Source organism: Petromyzon marinus, unplaced genomic scaffold, assembly GCF_048934315.1.
Source record: "Petromyzon marinus isolate PM22_M1 ecotype Great Lakes invasive population unplaced genomic scaffold, UKy_Petmar_22M1.pri1.0 PM_G_Scaffold_15, whole genome shotgun sequence".
In the NCBI taxonomy this organism is placed as follows: domain Eukaryota; kingdom Metazoa; phylum Chordata; class Hyperoartia; order Petromyzontiformes; family Petromyzontidae; genus Petromyzon; species Petromyzon marinus.
The window spans coordinates 3,624,200-3,637,911 of NW_027422706.1; positions in this window are offsets into that span (position 1 = coordinate 3,624,200).

Consider the following 13,712-nt stretch of genomic DNA (forward strand, 5'->3'; position numbering starts at 1 on the left):
TATCATCGGGTGTGAAAACCAAGAATATTAATCCCTGCAGCCACGAAAGCTTTAAATCGAAAAATTAAATGCGTTAAGATGTTCAAACACCAAAAATAGAAACCGAATACAATCTGCATTAACCACACGCACACACGGAGACAGTGTTTGTGTTGAACATATAAACAAAACACGCTCCGATCACATTTGCATTGTCTTTGAAACTGATTGGCCCACACCCTACACTCAGAGTCGTACCGCCAGAGCACATCAAGATGACACAAGTACAAAGACAAAGGGTCGCTATCGGAGCATTTACAGCTGGTAGTGAGCAACTACAAAATGGGACCAATAGGTACCACGTGCTCTTTGCTTCCGTCGGTAAAGTCCACGCGGTAATAAAATAAATTAAATCCGCGACGTCTTCTTTGTTTTTTTCGGTAAAGTCACCACGTAGAATGAGAATAAAATAATAAACTAACACAATAAAATTCCCACGACGTTTCGTCGTGAGACGTTTCGTCGTGACGTTTCATCGTGAGAATTTTATTGTGTTATTTTATTTTATTATTTTATTCTCATTCTACGTGGTGACTTTACCGAAAGAACCAAAGGAGATGAATCCTTGCAGTGACGAAAGCTTTAAATCGAAATTTAAATCCGCGACGGTTATGGGCGCAACACGAAGCTGTACGTCACCAGGTGGAGACAACCACAGCAAGGAGACAGTTGCTGAAGTAGGCAGAAGGGCTGCCGTGACAAGAGGCCATGTAGGTAAGAGAGGGGGGGAGGAGGAGCAAGGTGAGAGAGATAGAGAGAGGGAGGGGGGGGGGGTGTAGGGTAAAGTGACGTAGTTAGAAATAAAATAAAATAAGTAACACAAATTTAAAATAAATCAAAATTATTTTTATTTTATTTCTCCCCGCGTGAGTTTACCGAAAGAACGAAAGAGTGTGAAGTGGGCAGGAGAGGGAAATATTCACGCTCTGCGCGCATCTTATTTGATCTGCGCCAGGGGGTTTATCTCCTGTCGCTGTGGTGGTAGATTCACTCCAGGCACACACTGGTGAGTGGCCGCACCTCGCAAGGCATTGTGGGTTGGGGTTTACACGGCATTCCCGCTTAGAGAGGCGTCCCTGCAACGTACGCTGATGTGAAGAAGCCATCTGTGCCGGCAGCCGCCAGCAAAACGTCCGTCCCGTGTGGTCAAACGTCGCGTGCGGATCGCTCTCCCGCAAGAAGCACCCGGCGGTGCTGTCGAAGCCGTAATATGGCGACGCTTGCAGTTCGCCACGTGACGGCCGTTTTCATCGGCCGCGTCGGGTGGAGGAGGGTGTGCCGCACGACATTTTACTTACGCGGTGACCCAACCGGCCCCATCACCAAAGAAATCCATCGTGAACCATCCGTGCCGCCGGACCTCTTGCCCCCAAATTTCGATTTAAAGCTTTCGTGACTGCAAGGATTCATCTTCTTTGGTTCTTTCGGTAAGGTCACGTAGAATGATAATAAAATAATGAAATAACACAATAAAATTCTCACGACGTTTCGTCGTGACGTTTCGTCGTGAGAATTTTATAGTGTTATTTTATTGTGTTATTTTATTATTTTATTCTCATTCTACGTGACCTTACCGAAAGAACCAAAGAAGATGAACTCTTGCCCCCACTTAGGGCCTTCCTCTTCTCCTCTGGCCACGGGGGATGGTTTAGTTTCATTTGCATGCGATTGGGTCATTTGTTTTGCTGTTTGTTACTGTAACGTTTTTATCTGCCCCTACTGGACATCTGTGAAAATTCACTCCGCAGCTCATCGGATTCCTCCAGTATAAATAATTATTCTGATTCTGATTTCAACTATTTCAACGATCATCAACTGTTTTTTTATTTTATTTTACCAGGTAAGGCTCACTGAGCCGTATCGTAAGCTGCCTGGCGATCACAAATGACGATAGCCCAAGCGGAAGTGGCTCATTATTATCACAGCATGGAAAATGTTTCGCGGTAGGCCGAGTACTCTCCGAACGTGCGACGTCGATTACAAAATGCGGAGGGTGAAAAACCCGGAGGAACCCTGGGGGGAAATCGACGTCGAGAGAGACGCACGCCAACTCCCAAATACGCACGCAGTAGGTGTCGGGGTCGGGATGGAACCCCACGACCTCCTGCGTAGCGGGCGAGGGCACGCAGGAGGTCCGCTCCTTCACGGCGGGGTAGGGGGATGGGGTCACTTGACCCCCCCCCCCCCGCCCCGGGTGGAGGCCGCCGCGCCGACATCGGCGTGAGAACACATTCCTGCCGGAGGCAGCAGGTAGGGAACGTTGGGTTGAGTTTTATAAGGGCACCACGGGGTGACCAGCCCCTCCCCAACCATGCCCACCCCTCCCACCCCCACCCAGCCCCACCCTCCCCACCCAGCCCCTCCCCACCCTCCCCACCCTCCCCACCCCTCCCATTTGTGGATGCACGACGGACGGACGGACACAACAACAACCCCCTGTGTGCCGCTGCTGCTGCTGGTGTAGTAACCACCAGGAGGTTCCCGCCATCGACAAACCCATTCCTGCGCCTCGGCCCCTGAATTCGTTCCCCACCCCCGGCTCTCGCGTGCGGCGCACGAGGACCTGCGGCGGCGGAGGGAAGCGCTGGCGGGCCGTGCAGCGACAACTCCCCAGCGGGGGCAGCCCCTGGCCGAGGCGGAGCCGCGAGGTGCCGGAGCGGCCGGTGGAGCGGCAGCGGCGTAACGAGCGCAGCAGTGAGCAGCCGGGTGTGCCGGGACAGCTGGCACTGTGGTGCCCCACCACACCCCCCACTCTACCCCCCACTCTACCCTCCACTCTACCCCCCACTCTACCCCACACTCCACCCCACACTCTACCCCCCACTCCACCCCCTACCCCACCCCCACTCTACCCCCCACTCCACCCCCCACCCCACCCCCCACTCCACCCCCCACTCCACCCCCTACCCCACCCCCACTCTACCCCCCACTCTACCCCCCACTCCACCCCCTACTCCACCCCCCACTCCACCCCACACTCCACCCCCCACTCCACCCCCCACCCCACCCCCCACTCCACCCCCCACTCCACCCCCTACCCCACCCCCCAATCTACCCCCCACTCTACCCCCCACTCCACCCCCCACTCTACCCCCCACTCTACCCCACACTCCACCCCCCACTCCACCCCCCACTCTACCCCCCACTCTACCCCACACTCCACCCCACACTCTACCCCCCACTCTACCCCCTACCCCACCCCCCACTCCACCCCACACTCCACCCCCCACTCCACCCCCCACCCCACCCCCCACTCCACCCCCCACTCCACCCCCTACCCCACCCCCCACTCTACCCCCCACTCTACCCCCCACTCCACCCCCACTCTACCCCCCACTCTACCCCACACTCCACCCCCCACTCCACCCCCCATTCTACCCCCCACTCTACCCCACACTCCACCCCACACTCCACCCCCCACTCCACCCCCCATTCTACCCCCCACTCTACCCCACACTCCACCCCCTACCCCACCCCCCACTCTACCCCCCACTCTACCCCCCACTCTACCCCCCACTCCACCCCCCACTCTACCCCCCACTCTACCCACCACTCCACCCCCCACTCCACCCCCCACCCCACCCCCCACTCCACCCCCCACTCCACCCCCCACCCCACCCCCCACCCTACCCCCCACTCTACCCCCCACTCCACCCCCCACTCTACCCCCCACCCCACCCCCCACTCTACCCCCCACTCTACCCCCCACCCGACCCCCCACCCCACCCCCCACCCCACCCCCCACTCCACCCCCCACTCTACCCCCCACTCCACCCCCCACTCCACCCCCCACTCTACCCCCCACTCCACCCCCCACTTCACCCCCCACTCCACCCCCCACTCCACCCCCCACTCTACCCCCCACTCTACCCCCCACTCCACCCCCCACTCCACCCCCCACTCTACCCCCCACCCCACCCCCCACTCTACCCCCCACTCTACCCCCCACCTCACCCCCCACTCTACCCCCCCACTCTACCCCCCACTCCACCCCCCACTCTACCCCCCACTCCACCCCCCACTCTACCCCCCACTCTACCCCCCACTCCACCCCCCACTCCACCCCCCACTCTACCCCCCACCCCACCCCCCACTCTACCCCCCACTCTACCCCCCACCTCACCCCCCACTCCACCCCCCACTCTACCCCCACCCCCCACTCTACCCCCCACTCTACCCCCCACCTCACCCCCCACTCTACCCCCCACTCTACCCCCCACTCCACCCCCCACTCCACCCCCCACTCTACCCCCCACTCCACCCCCCACTCTACCCCCCACTCTACCCCACACTCCACCCCCCACTCCACCCCCCACTCTACCCCCCACTCTACCCCCTAGCCCACCCCCCACTCCACCCCACACTCCACCCCCCACCCCACCCCCCACTCCACCCCCCACTCCACCCCCTACCCCACCCCCCACTCTACCCCCCACTCCACCCCCCACTCTACCCCCCACCCCCCACTCTACCCCCCACTCTACCCCCCACCTCACCCCCCACTCTACCCCCCACTCTACCCCCCACTCCACCCCCCACTCCACCCCCCACTCTACCCCCCACTCCACCCCCCACTCTACCCCCCACTCTACCCCACACTCCACCCCCCACTCCACCCCCCACTCTACCCCCCACTCTACCCCCTAGCCCACCCCCCACTCCACCCCACACTCCACCCCCCACCCCACCCCCCACTCCACCCCCCACTCCACCCCCTACCCCACCCCCCACTCTACCCCCCACTCTACCCCCCACTCCACCCCCACTCTACCCCCCACTCTACCCCACACTCCACCCCCCACTCCACCCCCCATTCTACCCCCCACTCTACCCCACACTCCACCCCCTACCCCACCCCCCACTCTACCCCCCACTCTACCCCCCACTCTACCCCCCACTCCACCCCCCACTCTACCCCCCACTCTACCCACCACTCCACGCCCCACTCCACCCCCCACCCCACCCCCCACTCCACCCCCCACTCCACCCCCCACCCCACCCCCCACCCTACCCCCCACTCTACCCCCCACTCCACCCCCCACTCTACCCCCCACCCCACCCCCCACTCTACCCCCCACTCTACCCCCCACCCGACCCCCCACCCCACCCCCCACCCCACCCCCCACTCCACCCCCCACTCTACCCCCCACTCCACCCCCCACTCCACCCCCCACTCTACCCCCCACCCCCCACTCTACCCCCCACTCTACCCCCCACCTCACCCCCCACTCTACCCCCCACTCTACCCCCCACTCCACCCCCCACTCCACCCCCCACTCTACCCCCCACTCCACCCCCCACTCTACCCCCCACTCTACCCCACACTCCACCCCCCACTCCACCCCCCACTCTACCCCCCACTCTACCCCCTAGCCCACCCCCCACTCCACCCCACACTCCACCCCCCACCCCACCCCCCACTCCACCCCCCACTCCACCCCCTACCCCACCCCCCACTCTACCCCCCACTCTACCCCCCACTCCACCCCCACTCTACCCCCCACTCTACCCCACACTCCACCCCCCACTCCACCCCCCATTCTACCCCCCACTCTACCCCACACTCCACCCCCTACCCCACCCCCCACTCTACCCCCCACTCTACCCCCCACTCTACCCCCCACTCTACCCCCCACTCCACCCCCCACTCCACCCCCCACCCCACCCCCCACTCCACCCCCCACTCCACCCCCCACCCCACCCCCCACCCTACCCCCCACTCTACCCCCCACTCCACCCCCCACTCTACCCCCCACCCCACCCCCCACTCTACCCCCCACTCTACCCCCCACCCGACCCCCCACCCCACCCCCCACCCCACCCCCCACTCCACCCCCCACTCTACCCCCCACTCCACCCCCCACTCCACCCCCCACTCTACCCCCCACTCCACCCCCCACTTCACCCCCCACTCCACCCCCCACTCCACCCCCCACTCTACCCCCCACCTCACCCCCCACTCCACCCCCCACTCTACCCCCCACCCCCCACTCTACCCCCCACTCTACCCCCCACCTCACCCCCCACTCTACCCCCCACTCTACCCCCCACTCCACCCCCCACTCCACCCCCCACTCTACCCCCCACTCTACCCCCCACCCCACCCCCCACTCCACCCCCCACCCCACCCCAACCCCCCACCCCACCCCCCACCCTCCCACTCCACCCCCCACTCCACCCCCCCACTCCACCCCCCCACCCCACCCCCCACCCCACCCCCCACTCCACCCACACAGTCTTAGAGGTCTACGCTCGAAGTGATAACGAGGAGACGCTCGTGGCCCGAAAGGAATTCCGTTCGGCGTGGATTATTGGTACAACCCTGGTGGTGGCCCGTGTCACTTATCTCTTGCGCGCCGTTCACGAAAGCTCTTTGTCCATTGTTTAACTATTCATTATTTGACAGCGCATTGAACTCGGTTGAACTAAAAAGACAGAAATACCCCGTCTAGCCTTTATCCGACCGTTGGAGCAAGCGGCGTTAGCCAGCGGCACCTCGTGTTGTGAAGGCTGGCATCGGGCACGAGGCGGTAGGTAGCCAGCAAACCACGCACGTCCGCCTTTGTCTCCCCAGTGTCGATGTTTTTGCACAACGCGCCAGGTACCCATTTGAACCCGAGTCAACCTGGGGGGGAGGCCCAGGGATGACCAGTTCAGACAATCGTCACGGCCGTTTGCCAGCGAGCGGGGATCTAGTTTAGAAAGTCACGGTTGTTTTTTGCCCAGCCGTCGTGGGATTGTTGATTGTGTTTCGGATTCTCACGCAGTGCGCCGCTGAAGATTCACTCTCATCTCTTCAGCTCGAAACGCAATCTAAGCGAAGAGGATGCGCATTGAGCCAACACTTTGAGCCGTGCGTTTGTAACTTCCGACGAATAAAAAAAACTAATTTAATCGTGGACAACGCCTCTTTTTTAGTTTGTTTAACGGATGCCCCTGTAGATTGCGAGGAGTCTGCAGATTCAGGATGGTTCAGCATTAACCGTGCCCCGATGGCAGATTTTGGCATCGCTTATTGCTTGACTTCTTTCCAGCACAGAAGCAGGGAAGCGACAACCCAAGGGGCACCCGCGAGGGAAAATATCGTGGGGCGAGCCGTTTGTGCGACACGCGCCTCATTGTTAAGTGAAGCTTCAGTTCAATATTCACTGTGTAATAGATGTAAAACACGTGATGGAGCATTAGCACGTGATACCATCAACAATATCAACTGCTCTCTCTATATATGTAGTGCCTTGGATTCACTCGGACGACAATCGCCTTTCTTCCACCGTCACTTTTATTTCCATCGTTCCGCACACACACACACACTATAATTTCACACACACACACTATAATTTCACACACACACACTATAATTTCTCCTCTCCGCGCTCCGCCAACTCGAACACTCGAATTCCCCTCAGCACCGTCCGCTCATACTCGTCTCCCCACACAGTCTCTTCTTCTCTCCCCGCACACACAGTGGTTCTATCTCTATCTCCTCACACACAGTGACTCGTCTATCTCCTCACCGCACACACAGTAGTTCTATCTCTATCTCTTCACACGCAGTGACTCTATCTCTTCACACACAGTGACCTGTTTATCACCTCACACACAGTGACTTGTCTATCTCTTCACACACAGTGACTTGTCTATCACTAACTCTCCCTGTACCAACCTATACCGTAATCTCCACTCTGCTAACGCTAACTCTCGCTATCGCTATTTATTGTCCCCTGGGTTCGGCTCTCAATCTATTTCCCACTAACACTTGCCGGCTTCGCCTCTTCGCATCTCTCTCTACCCGCTGCTGTCTCCACTTCTCGCCAACTCCCCTGCCGTCCAAATCACCTAGCGTTTTTATCCCCTTTCCAATCAGCCTAATTAATTGCCACGTGCCTCGCTGGCATTTTCCCGCCAGCTCCGCACCTGTCCAACGGCCCAGACTCTGTGACGCCGCCACTTAACGCTAACAGCCTCTCGACCAATCACAGCCCTCGTCCCTTGACTCCCTTAATTACTTTGGCTTGTTTACGCCACCCGTGACCTCATCACCTGCTCGAACTTACATGACCCACACTGTTTGTATGTACTGTATATGGCCAATTTACCCATGTGTATTTTCTATTCCACTACATCACCCCCCCCCCCCGCCCCGTGATGAAAGAACCTAGCCGTCCCCAGCTACGCTATACTCGAATTGGAGTACTGGAGTGAAGCGGATGGAACGATGATAACATATATACAGAACGCACTCGCAACACATAACCATTTTGTATAACCACCCGACACGCACCACACAACGACACTCACACAACACCTTTATACAGAATCCCCAAACCCCCCAAAGTCATGTCCGATGCACGCCGTCTCCATATGCCCCGGGACGACGCCGTCGGTCTCCGGTCGACACTCCGGCCGCCGCTGCCATCGGCGGCGCCTCGTCCACCACCACCGCCACCGTGCTCGCAGCCCCGGCAGGGTTCGTCAGCGGCGGCGGTAGCGCAGCCGTCGTCTCGTATATCAATGTTGACTTGTATGTTCCTGGCGATCAGCAACGATGACACATCGTCGTCATCATCCTTGTCCGGGAGCGACAAGACGACTTTCAGTTCCTTTGCCAGCTGTAACATCTTCTCTTGCAGCAGGGAGTCCCAGCCCTCCTCGTCCATCGCCGGGTACGCAACCTGGGCGAGGGCCAGCAAGGTGCTGCGAAATGCCAGGGGGGACTCCATGGCCTCCCGTTTCCTCTGTTGAAATCGACGTTTGGCGACCGACCGCGGCTCGTAGACCTTCCTCATTGCCGCAATAGCACCGTCCAATGTTTTTCTGACAGCGGCAGGGAGTCCGTTAAAAGTCGCCAAGGAGTCATCATCCAATGCCGTCGGCAGTGCTCGTAATGCGGCACTCTCCGTCCACTTCAGGGACTCGTAAGCCGCACGGAATCTTCGTATGAATGCCGTCCAATCTCCCACCTTGGCCTCAAATCGTTGTACGTGTAGTCGTCGTGGCGGTCCCTCCGACTGGTCGTCTTCGTCGTCATCTTCTTCCAACCGCTCCGGCTGAGCGGCAACCTCCGGTGGTGGACCCGGTACGGGTAGTTGAATGCGGTTCTCCGTCAAGAAGTTCTGGAATTCCTCCGACAACTTCTCCATTCTGGCCTCCCAACCGTCTCTTTTTACGCCGTCACTTTCATTCCATCGTTCCGTACACACAGTAATTCTCTCCGTGCTCCGCTAACTCGAACACTCCGATTTACTTCAGCATCGTCCGTGCATCCCCTTCCACACACAGTGCTTCTTCGCCTATCTCTTCACACACAGTGTCTTCCCTTCCACACACAGTGGTTCGTCTTCTATCACTTCCACACACAGTGGTTCGTCTTCTATCTCTTCCACACACAATGGTTCATCTATCTCCTCATACACAGTATCGCCGCTATCTCTTCACACGCAGTGACTTCCATCTATTCACACACAGTGACTCTATCTCCGCTAACGCTGACTCTCCCTATCGCTATTTACTGTCTTTGGGGTTCGGCTCTCTATCTATTCTTCCCTAACATTTCCAGCTGTCTTCTCCGTATCTCTTCACCTCTCGCCAACAACTGCCCAGCAACAACTTCCCAGCAGCAACTCTCCAACAGCAACCACCAACAGCAACTCCCCTCCGTTCAAATCACCTCGCGTTTTATCCCCTCTCCCATTAGCCTTAATTAATTGCCACGTGCTCGCTGGCCGTTTCCCGCCAGCCCGCACCTGTCCCCCTCATCAGACATTCCGACGCCACCACTTAACGCTAACAGCCTCTCGACCAATCACAGCCCTTGTGCCACGACTCCCTTAATTACTTGGGTTTGTTTACAGCACTTGCGACTCGACCACCTGTTCGACCTCGTGTGACCCGTTCTCCTTGTCTGTCTGTATGTACTGTACATGGCCAATTCCTATGCGCATTATCTACTCCACTACACCTTGAATAAAGGTGTCAGTTTTTGTGCCAGTTAAAAGGGTAAAATCTATTACTATAGGCCTGCCATTCATTCTCGGCAAGCTCTCCATCATAAATAGAAGACTGTAAGACGGTGCCCAGTGACAAAACTACGGCCCACATTGCAAATCACTGTGGCCTTGCGCTCCTTCAACGGAGGAACAGCAAAACTAAACGAACTCTCTCCTGAAGCCCCCTCTCGTGGAGAGCAGACCTCGACAAATTGCCATTTAGGTCCTGACCACATTTTCATCATACGCAGGGATGTAATAAACATAGTTGATGCTTCCATGTCGTAATTACATTACAATGTGTCCATGCTGAAATTACATACAAATGCATGCATTCTTCATTTGAAGTGTCACATTGTATTATTGCTCTATAATTGTCATGCTTTTTAATGTCACGAGTGTATACCAATATACGTACATCTGTATCGAGAGCTCAACTCATGTTACGCTCTAATTAGGCTCACGATTCCAGGTTGTTCCATTTGCAATGAATAAAAAAACACTGCCACACGTTCAGCTTGTTACATTGCAAAAAGATGCAGGGGACGCTCGATCCCATGGGAACTTGGTGACAAATTGCTAATTGCTCAGGCTGCCAAGTTTCATGGGAGATCATTAGAGAATGCATAAAACTCACCCGGTCCACACAATCGTGAACATTGGCTCTTGCCACATCTTTAGGGATTATTTTGATTAACAAAGCACCTCACAATTCGCTTGGCCAGCCCTTTACTTAATTACACGTATAATATGACAGTAGCGGACGTTACAACTTGTTACTCGATTACATCAAGTGTTGATTAAATTCATATCAGGTAAGAGCAATTCATACGTAACATTAAAAAAATAGCAATTGTTATGCAAACTAGGGGCATGAGTGGCACGGTGGTTACCACACCGCAAGTTTTGTCCATCGGCCCGAGTTCAATTACAGTTGTAAGCTATATGTGTTCTCATATAATATGGTAGTTATTCTTTGGGTCTTTCGGTAAAGCCACGTAGATAGAAACAAATATGGTAGTTGCTTTCCTGAAGAACTGCGCGTTATGGAAACATCGCGTTATAACAACTTAAATGGTGGTAAATCACAATCCGCGATAACACGTGAGATGCGTATGCAAGCTGAACAAAGACTTGATGCACGTGGGTAGTATCCAGAAGCATCCCACCATGCGTGATGCTACGCAGAAACAGCCATACATTCGCTTATTCCAACTCGCACGACGAAGTTCTGTTCACTCAACCGCGTTGTATACAATTTGCAGGAAAGCGCAGCGGGAAACTTAGGGATGGCGAACCAAGCGCGCTCGCAAAACCGTCACGTACCACTTGGTGCAGATTTCTTTTTTCGCGCTGCCGGTGTTTCTGTACTATGGCGAAAAACGCGTTCTTGATTATTATGACCAGTCACGTGGTGCAGAACCTCATGCTCAAGGTCCGAGTCCCATTGTGTATGGCTTACACGCTCGCGAGTTCAGAGAGACACTTGTAAGGGTGTTCTGTACCAATAGACGCGTTAGGGAGGTTAACAATCGACTCATTTTTCCCCGTTGTTCCATTTGACGATAGCGGAATAAGAAACGGCAAGTTGCGACAACCGGTGTCCCTCGATTTACGAACGTTCGGCTCACGACATTTGGCGCTCACGCAATCACTCTTTGGTTCTATTCGGTAAAGTCACGTAGGTCAAAAAATAAAATAACAAAAATCACGACGTTTTGGCCACAACACAAGCGGCCTTCATCAGGTGAAGGGACCGTGCTGTCATGAGGACAGCGTTGGAGTGAAAACAGCCAAGCCCAGGTCGCGTCCTTTAAGCCGTGTGAGAGGAAGCAAAACGCTTTGACAAAGGAATTAGCTCACGCAATTGTACAAATTACGGACACTTTTCGATTCACGAAATCGATTTTCCGCGTGAACGAAATTTCACACTGCACGTGTCACCGGATCAATCGAGAACAGGCCGTGAGGCTGCGTCATCCATCCGCTAGAGAGTCTCAGCATCATCCGCTAGAGAGTCTCAGCATCCCTACAGCACGTCAACTTTCCAGTCATTCCAACATGCAGAGATTTTTACGAGTTATAGTAATAAGTTTTACCCTTTTAACTGGCACAAAAACTGACACCTTTATTCAAGGCATCATGTTTGCAATAACCACAACACAAGCAGTCAAAATGCAAACAAAAGAGACAACTCTGATAATAATATGCACTGTCCTTGAATTTGATTGGTTCACACCCGAGACAGCTTTTCTTAGAGCCTAGTCTCCATTGGTGTTGGACCAGAAGACGCCAAAAGGCGTACAACTCAAAAACAGCGCACTATCAGAGTATTGAGGTGCTTGGGGTGAGCATTTACATTATGAGACCTCATTTGCCAGTAACAAGATATAGGAAGAGGTTTTACCCTTTTAACTGGTTAATTTTTTTTCGTCTTCGCTTTAACTTTAATATACATTTGTTTGGTATTTGTGTTCTCTATTGTAGTTTTTGTTGCGCTGTGACAAGCGATATAGGTGTGTACTTTACTGGTAGTAACGAAGTTGTAAACTGAGTGTACCAGCCTGCAATAGATTAATGTGTCCGTCCGTCCCCTTTCAATACTTTAACGAAGTGAAATCTCGTGCTGTTGGGGTGTAAAATCAGCAATAGACAGCGCAGAGACTGGTCCTACCAGCCCACCCTGCAGGGACCTGTTTTTAGGTTAGGAGTAGAGTTGGAGTGGCCGTCCGAAACGCATCCCGAAAATTAAATGAAAGTGGGAAAATCGTTAAATTTACGCAGTTTCGCTTTCCACGTGTTTTAAGTCCTTTTTTTGTTTAAGAACGGCATCTCTTTTGTAAATCGAGGGACCTGGAATGATGTGCAAGTACAAAATAACAAAGAAACTGACATTTGTCAAACACATTGCCCTAAAGAGGATGAACTTGAGTTTCAGGAATTGCTCATTGCTAAACTGCCATAGAATGGCTTTGCATTTTAGTGGCAATGCTATACAGCCAGAAATATTCCCACTTCCTCCGATTGTGGCCGATGTTAATGACCAAATATTACATTGAAATCATTGTGATAGCTATTTTTTCAGGCAAGGTTATTTCATGAATTCATGATTAACTGTTTTTTTCCCGTTTTGCACAAGTGAAAATAATTTATGAAAATTAATGGTTCACATCTTTACACGCAATACGCTTACATAATAATGTTGCCGTGTATAGTGTGCTATAAAATGTCACACGCATGCTTGTAAATCATCTCAGATTTAATTAAACGATTGTTTTGCATTATAGTATATCCGCCCTCATCACTGAACCGCCAACAAAGAGTTTTGTCAGTTTAACACGTGGGCTTTCGCGACCAATATCATCCATAATTTATAGTTTTTTGGGGGTTAGATTGCATAAGCAGGAGGATTTATCCACAAATCTGGCTGTCGCCAGATAAGGCTTGTTGTAATTACTAGCGAAACGTCGTACTCAGATTGTAAATGTTGTGATTGTGCGCTCCAACACACCGATGTGCTGTACCAGTAACGAATTGGCACGTTCTGTTCACGTGACAAACCTTACTTATTGGCTGTGTCGGGTGGTGGCAGGTTTAACGACACAACATTTATATATTGACGCGATCTAACGCAAAAAAATCTGTATTATGGGATGATATTGGTCACGAAAGCCTACGACGTGTTAA